Source organism: Nuphar pumila, chromosome 2 (assembly GCF_984573655.1).
Source record: "Nuphar pumila chromosome 2, dmNupPumi1.hap1.1, whole genome shotgun sequence".
In the NCBI taxonomy this organism is placed as follows: domain Eukaryota; kingdom Viridiplantae; phylum Streptophyta; class Magnoliopsida; order Nymphaeales; family Nymphaeaceae; genus Nuphar; species Nuphar pumila.
In genome coordinates this window covers 88554290-88561137 of record NC_143250.1, presented here as the reverse complement: position 1 = coordinate 88561137, position 6848 = coordinate 88554290, and the positions used below count along the sequence as shown (strand labels likewise).

Here is a 6848-nt window from a genome sequence, read left to right as displayed (position 1 = left end):
CTCTTGATCCATCCAATTTTGATGCACAAATGAAAATTTTAAGGGTTTAACATCAATGTCTCATCATCTTCATAAATATTCAAGCATTCGAAAATCACATTTTCATCAAAAGTACATGATCCAATGGTTGATTTCTAACAAATTCACCATGCCAAGCACATCTACATGGTTGGATTTGCAAAAAAAGTGTTGAAAATGCCCATATTTCTAGTTCTCATATTTCAGCTCTCATATTCTAGTCTTATATATATAATAACTAGAATATGAACTCAAAATATGAGAACTAATGTGTGAACCACGATTTCATGATTTTTTTGTTCTTTTCTCTTGAATCTAACCATATGGATGTGATCTACATGCATGGTTTTATAAGAATCCACTCTTGAATAATCCAATTTTGATGCATAAATGATATTTTTAAGGCTTTAAAATCAATAGCTCATAATCTTCATAAATATTCAAGCATTCAAAAATCACATTTTTCCATCAAAAATACATTATCCAGTGGTTGATTCCAAGAAAATTCACCATGCCAAGCACATCCACATGTTTAGGTTTGCAAAAAAAATGTTGGAAATTAATGCCCATGTTTCTAGTTATTATATTTTAGTTTTCATATTCTAGTGACTATATATATATATATATATATATATATATAGGAAAATGGGTTCGTGCTAAACCAATTTGGTGCTAAACCATGAGCTAAATGGGTTTTTCAGGCTTCTCCATTGCTTTTCATGTGGTTCCGGCCCCATAAATGTGTTGGGCATGGTCGATTTACTGAGAATCCTTTTCGATGAAAAAATGATGTTTGGGGCCTAAAAATTTTACAAAGATTTTGGACCGTTGATTTTTCAAACTTTATAAAAACACACCAATGTGTTGGAATCAAACGCTTCAAGAGCTGATCCCTCTAAAATAAAGTACATAGATCACATATGTACGGTCAGAATTTAAAAATAAAATGAAAAAAACCTGAAAAACCCATTTAGCATGGGGTTTAGCACATACCCATTACTCTCTCTCTCTCTCTCTCTATATATATATATATATATATAATCACTAAAATATGAGAACTAATTGTGAAAAGCCTATTTTCATAGATTTTTTGTCCTTTTCTCTCAAATTTAACCGTACAAATGTGATTTACATGCTTGGATTTATAAGAATCCGCTCTTAAATCATCAGATTTTGATGCATGAACTTGATTTTTTAAGATTTTAAAATCAATAGCTGATCATAATCTTCATAGATATTCAAGCATTCTAAAATCATACTTTTCATCAAAAATACATGATCCAATGGTGAATTCCTCACAAATTCACCATGCCAAGCACATTCACATAGTTGGATTTGCAAAAAAAGTGTTGGAAATGTCCATATTTCTAGTTCTCATATTCTAGTCGTTGGAATATGAGAACTGGATAGTGTGAGAATCAATCTGGTCTCCACCATTCGACCAGATTTGATCGAACGATAGATAGACTGGTCTACTTTTTTTCTGCAAAAGATGTTTGACATATCCTTTTTACGAAACTCTAAAACCTGCAAAGAAAGCCAGATAGAGATGCTGCAACCCTGAAAAAGTTGCCTCGCCCCCTCAAGGCAAATCAACTCATCTCTCTCTCTCTGAGTCACTGAACTTGGCGGTCTCTATTGGATGAGGCCGCTAGTCATTGGGGTTAAACTTGTGTTATTGAGAGCCTATGGATTTACCATTTCGTTCTTAATCCATCGCCAATAGACATTCTCTCAGAGTCAAGCTTATCAAAATGTTGATTTCTGTTAAGAGTTAAATCCTCATTCAACTGCTTACAATGCCGTCATAAGGAATCCTTGCGTAGCTAAAAGACTAGGGAGTGCTTTTAAATTGGTGGATGAGATGGTGGAAAAATGCATGTTTCTAGATGCTAAAATTTATAATTTGCTTTTCAAGTGTTTTTATTGGACTAACAACTTGGCAAGTGCATGGAGGTTGTATCAAAAGAGGATGAGATGAATGTAATTTCAGTTTCTCTTCATATGAAACAAAGAGAAAAAGCTTATTGATATGAATGTTTCTTTCAAGAGAATCAAGGTTCTCATGCTAGTAGCAAAAACAGGAGTCCTTTAGAAAATTAACAGAAAAAATGAAGGGTTTTGGGCATCAGCCCTATATAGGAACAATGAGAGGAACATCGCCTCTCCCCGTTTCATACTTACATAACTAGCTTAATCAGGCTTTACCATACTTAATTGAGCTCAATTTACCTGATCAAGCTTGACTCTTTTATAATGAGTCTGGGCTTGGTGCTTGGGCCTGCTCATTTACCCTCTTGGACGAGCCCAGCTTGGCTCAAATCAATACTTCAATTCTTTTTTTTTTTTGGTGTATATTGAGATTTAGTCAAATCTTTCAAAATCTTTAGGGTCAAAAATTAAGATGGCACCACTGACAACACATATACTACTAATTATTTCAAAGTGAGGCCAGAAAAATGAAGTTTATGATGTAGCCATTTATATTTAAAGCATGCACATATGTTAAAAAACTGCAGAAGTGCATGAGTTAAAACTAGTTTCACTTGAGCAGAATACGAGAACATGAAAGAAGCATAAAGCTGAAGAATGTGATTAGAAACTAGCAGAGAACAGGTTGATTGTGAAACGTACTTGGCCCTATAACCAAGTTCGGTAACTCACCAGGAGAGAGGAGAAAAAGAAAGACTATGAGAGAGAGAGAGAGCGGATCGACCGTTCTCCAGAAGATAGAGAGAGGAGAAAAATAAAGATGCTAAGAGAGAGGAGTGGACCAACAGTCCTCTAGAGGGGAGAAAGAAATATGTAGATAGGAGAGGACCGACCGTCTTCCCGTAGAGAGGAGAAAAAGAAAGACAGAAAAAGAGCGACGTTTTGATTTACCTTGAAGGGAGAAAGAGAAAACTTTTGCAGGTTTTGCATCATCTCTCCCGGCAGAATTTGCACTTTCAAAAAGGACTTGTCAACATCTTTTGCAGGAAAAAAATAAGTAGAGACCAGTCTCCACCGTGCGATCAAATCTGATAAAAAGGTGAAGACCAGTTCACGTTATCCAGTTCTCATATTCTAGAGACTTATATATATATATATATATATATATATATATAAACTTATCCACCAAAAACCATGCCAACCCTTTTAGCTGAATTTTTTTTATATTTTTTCAAAATTCTGACTGTACAGATGTGTTCAGCCTATTGATTTACAAGAAATGGGAATTTGAATCATGAATTTTGGATTAAAAAATGGTATTTGAAGCTGCAAAAAATTATAAAAATTGTATGCCATTGATTTTTTGAAATTTATAAAAACCTATCCAAGCATCGGAATTAAATGCTTCGAGAACTATAAAAACAAACTTATATATCACATTTGTATGGTTGGAATTTAAAAGAAATACCATAAATTCAATAAAACGTGTGGTGGGTAGGTTTGGTATAGTTTTTAACCAACATATTAGAAAGAGGCAGGACAGGAAGCTTCAAGATTCCATCCGATTTAGAGCAATGAGGGACTGAATGTGAACTTGATTAGACTTTGCTTTGGGCGCACCGTGCCTGCAGGGAGCTGTCACTGTTCCTGAACGAAAAAGGGTTTAAGAATCCTTGAATATTTAAGCATAGGCACGGGGAAGCTTGCACGCCTGCAAGGGTACAAAGGCTAGCTGTATCTTGAGACTCGACTACTATGGAGACGGTGACAGAGGAATAACCCCAAAATCATCCAACTCTCGACATCTAAGAAAGTCTCCCAGTAGTTACCTAGTATAGAAGAGTCAAACGTGGTGAAGTGAGAGAGAGAGAGTGTGTGGCAGGTGCTTAACGAAGACGCACTGTGGCCGTTGGATCTCAGATGTAACGTACCAGTCACAACCCTCTTTTCCCCGTTTTCGCACTTCTCTCCCTCTCCCTCCCCTTCCCTGCAATCATTCGACCAGCGAAGCATTGCCGGAGAGTTGTTGGAGCGGGAGGCGAAAGCCCTCCCCTCCCGAAACCCAGCCGGACTCTCTCTCTCTCTCTCTGATGCGGAAAGTACATCGCCTCTCCTTTCACTTGTCTGCTTTGAAACGAAGCTAAGCCCACAAGCCTCGTCACCTCTCTTTCCTCTGCTCGAACCAGAGATGCCCACAAGCCTCGTCGCCTCTTCTTTGCTCTGCCTCACCGACGCCTCTTCAATCCTTCACTCCTTTCCTGCGAGCCTCTCCTTCACTCCTCTTCTGCGAAACCCCAACCCACTGCCTGTTCCAGAGCTGTTTCACCCCCCCCCCCCCCACACACACACACGTACTTGGATGATCCTCTCCTTCGCTCCTCTGGTGCGAAGCTTGGCCCAACCACCAGTTCAGGAGCTGCTTCACCCTTCCGTACTCGGCTGATCCTGCTTGCCGGAGGTTGCTGCACCCTCCCCCCTCCAAAGGTATACCCATCGATTGGGATTTTTTATGGGTTTTAAGGTTTTTACAAAATATGGCATGTTTGCATTCTGCTTGGGTTATATTTGAGGGGTTTTAATTTATCTTAAATTGTGCTAAGGTTTTTATCTCAGATTGTGTATGCATTTATTTTTGTTCTTACTGCTGCTATTCCCCATCCACCCATCTGGACGAAAAATCTGGAATGCCCTTAACATCCCATTCACTTGGTCTGCAATACCCTCTTTCTTGCCAAGACACCTCACCAGCTAGTTGTGCACAACGCGGCTCGACTGAACTCGTTCATGAACATAAATGAGCCGAGTTTGAACTCAGGCTCGGTGTGCATAAACGAGAGGAGCTTGATCCAGCTGCTGAACTCGATTAGGCTTGAAAAGCTCGATTATATATATATATATATATATATATATATATATATATATATATATATATATATATATATATATATATATATAGTCATTGTTACCTTAATGGGTAGGGAGTTCGGCTTACACTTTTTCCTTGTATGATAATTTTGGGGATTTTTAGTATGTAAATTTTCCTGTGCCACAATCAACAAAACCAATGATCTAGCGTAGTGGTGGTTCATTCGTGCAACGTTTGGGAGGTCGGTGGTTGAATCCTAGTTTCTCAAAAAACCTTCACTATATACAACTTTTTGAAATACCGTTTAAGCTCGGCTCGGCTGCAATCTCGTTTATGCATCTGATGATTCAGGAGCTGGTTCGTAGAAAACCAAGCATCTAGATCACATCCGTACAGTCAGATTCAATAAAAAACACAAAACTATGAAAATAGTGGTTCACACATTAGTTCTCATATTTTCAGTTCTCATAATCTAGTGGCTATATATATATATATATAAGATTAGTTTTTTCTAGAAGAAATCAGGTCTCAAGGAGAAGTAATAAGCATAAAGTTATTTGCTAGATTTAGCTCTGAAATCACTATACTTTTCTGGAACAATTTATTTCATTTTTTATTGCATTGAAAATCTCTAGACTACAATTTTAGTATGACAACGTGAATCTTCTAGCAAGCTACACAAATATGAATTTTAAACACATTCAATTAACACATCATTTTGTGCAAGATGACCTATTCGATTCTCATTGTATTTTGATATGCATCAGGCCTTCTTTTTGGTCAACATAGGCCTAGCCAAGGGGATGCTGGTGATAATCCTATGTTGTTAGATCTCTGCAAATAAGGCTACCTCTCCCTACTACAGGGCACACTCTTGCAAGGAACAGGTCCCTGTTGTTTCCATCATAATTAAGGTTTTGAAATGGGTGTCAGAAAGACTAGTTGGATGTGTTGGAAACGAATCAAAACAAGGGTGGTTTATACAAATATATAAAAATGGTTCTGCAATTCTTCACGTGCTCTCTCTCTCTCTCTCTGTGCTTCTTCATTCTGTGTTGATCTCTCTATGCTTCTTCATTCTGTGTTGATTGTTCTGTTTTTCCATGGTAATCACAGGTATTTAGATAAGCAGACCTATTTCCATGGCTGGTGGCAAGACTGCAGGAGTTCATATAATGAAGATAAGAAAGATTGATCACTGTTTCACCCATTGGGTGAAGTTAATCTAGTTTGGTTATATAGTATTTCCTCTATCCTATTTTGACTATATAGCATTTTCTCTATCCAGTTTTAATTCAAAATACCATAGAACAGAAAATTGTAAGCCTCTTCCTCATCATGGATGCATTCATGGGTTTTGCATATGCAATCTATTAAAAGTTAAGCTAACCTTATTATGCTTAGAAAATAAGGTACTGACTCTGTTTAGTCTTGTGCATCATATTTTCTTCTGTTAAGGTTTCTGTGTTCAAAGACAATAGTAGTTATTACAGTTGTATTTTGGGTACAGATGCAAGTGTTTTGCAGCTGCCATGAAGCAAATTATCACCACATTTCATTTAGGTGTATTGATGTTTTTCAGTTGTTTCAAGGTTGCAGCGCTCGCCTTTGGATTATTCTGTTGCAAGAATTTGTTTTCATGAACCCTGAAAAATGGTTAAAGCATCAAAGAAGTATAAATTACTGGACAAGATAAGATAGAAGGAAGCCATTAGGCATACATGTGGTCTGGATATATTTGAAGCAATTTGCAATCATAACTAAGTGTCATGCTAACCCCATTAGCTGCTTTCACATAGAAGCAAGCTGTTCTGCACATGGGATGTGAGTTTTTGCCAATTACTCTATTTTCAGCATGTGGTTGCAGAACACAATTCATTCTTGATGGAGTGTTGCATTAATATGACTATTAAAATCATAATCTTTGGGTACTGTTTGGGTATACTTGAAGCAATTCACAATCATAACTAAGTGTCATGCTAATCCTGTTAGATGCACATAGAAGCAAGTTCTGTACATGGGATGAGTTTTT

At 37.3% G+C, this 6848-nt stretch overlaps 1 long non-coding RNA gene across 1 annotated transcript; it reads left to right on the top strand.

Annotated features, from left to right (window-relative positions):
- Nucleotides 1–3513: 3513 nt before the first annotated feature.
- On the top strand, nucleotides 3514–6378 carry LOC149845994 (uncharacterized). Its single transcript, XR_016430494.1, has 2 exons — nucleotides 3514–4434; nucleotides 5584–6378. It is a non-coding gene; the product is annotated as an uncharacterized LOC149845994 (long non-coding RNA).
- Nucleotides 6379–6848: the final 470 nt, after the last annotated feature.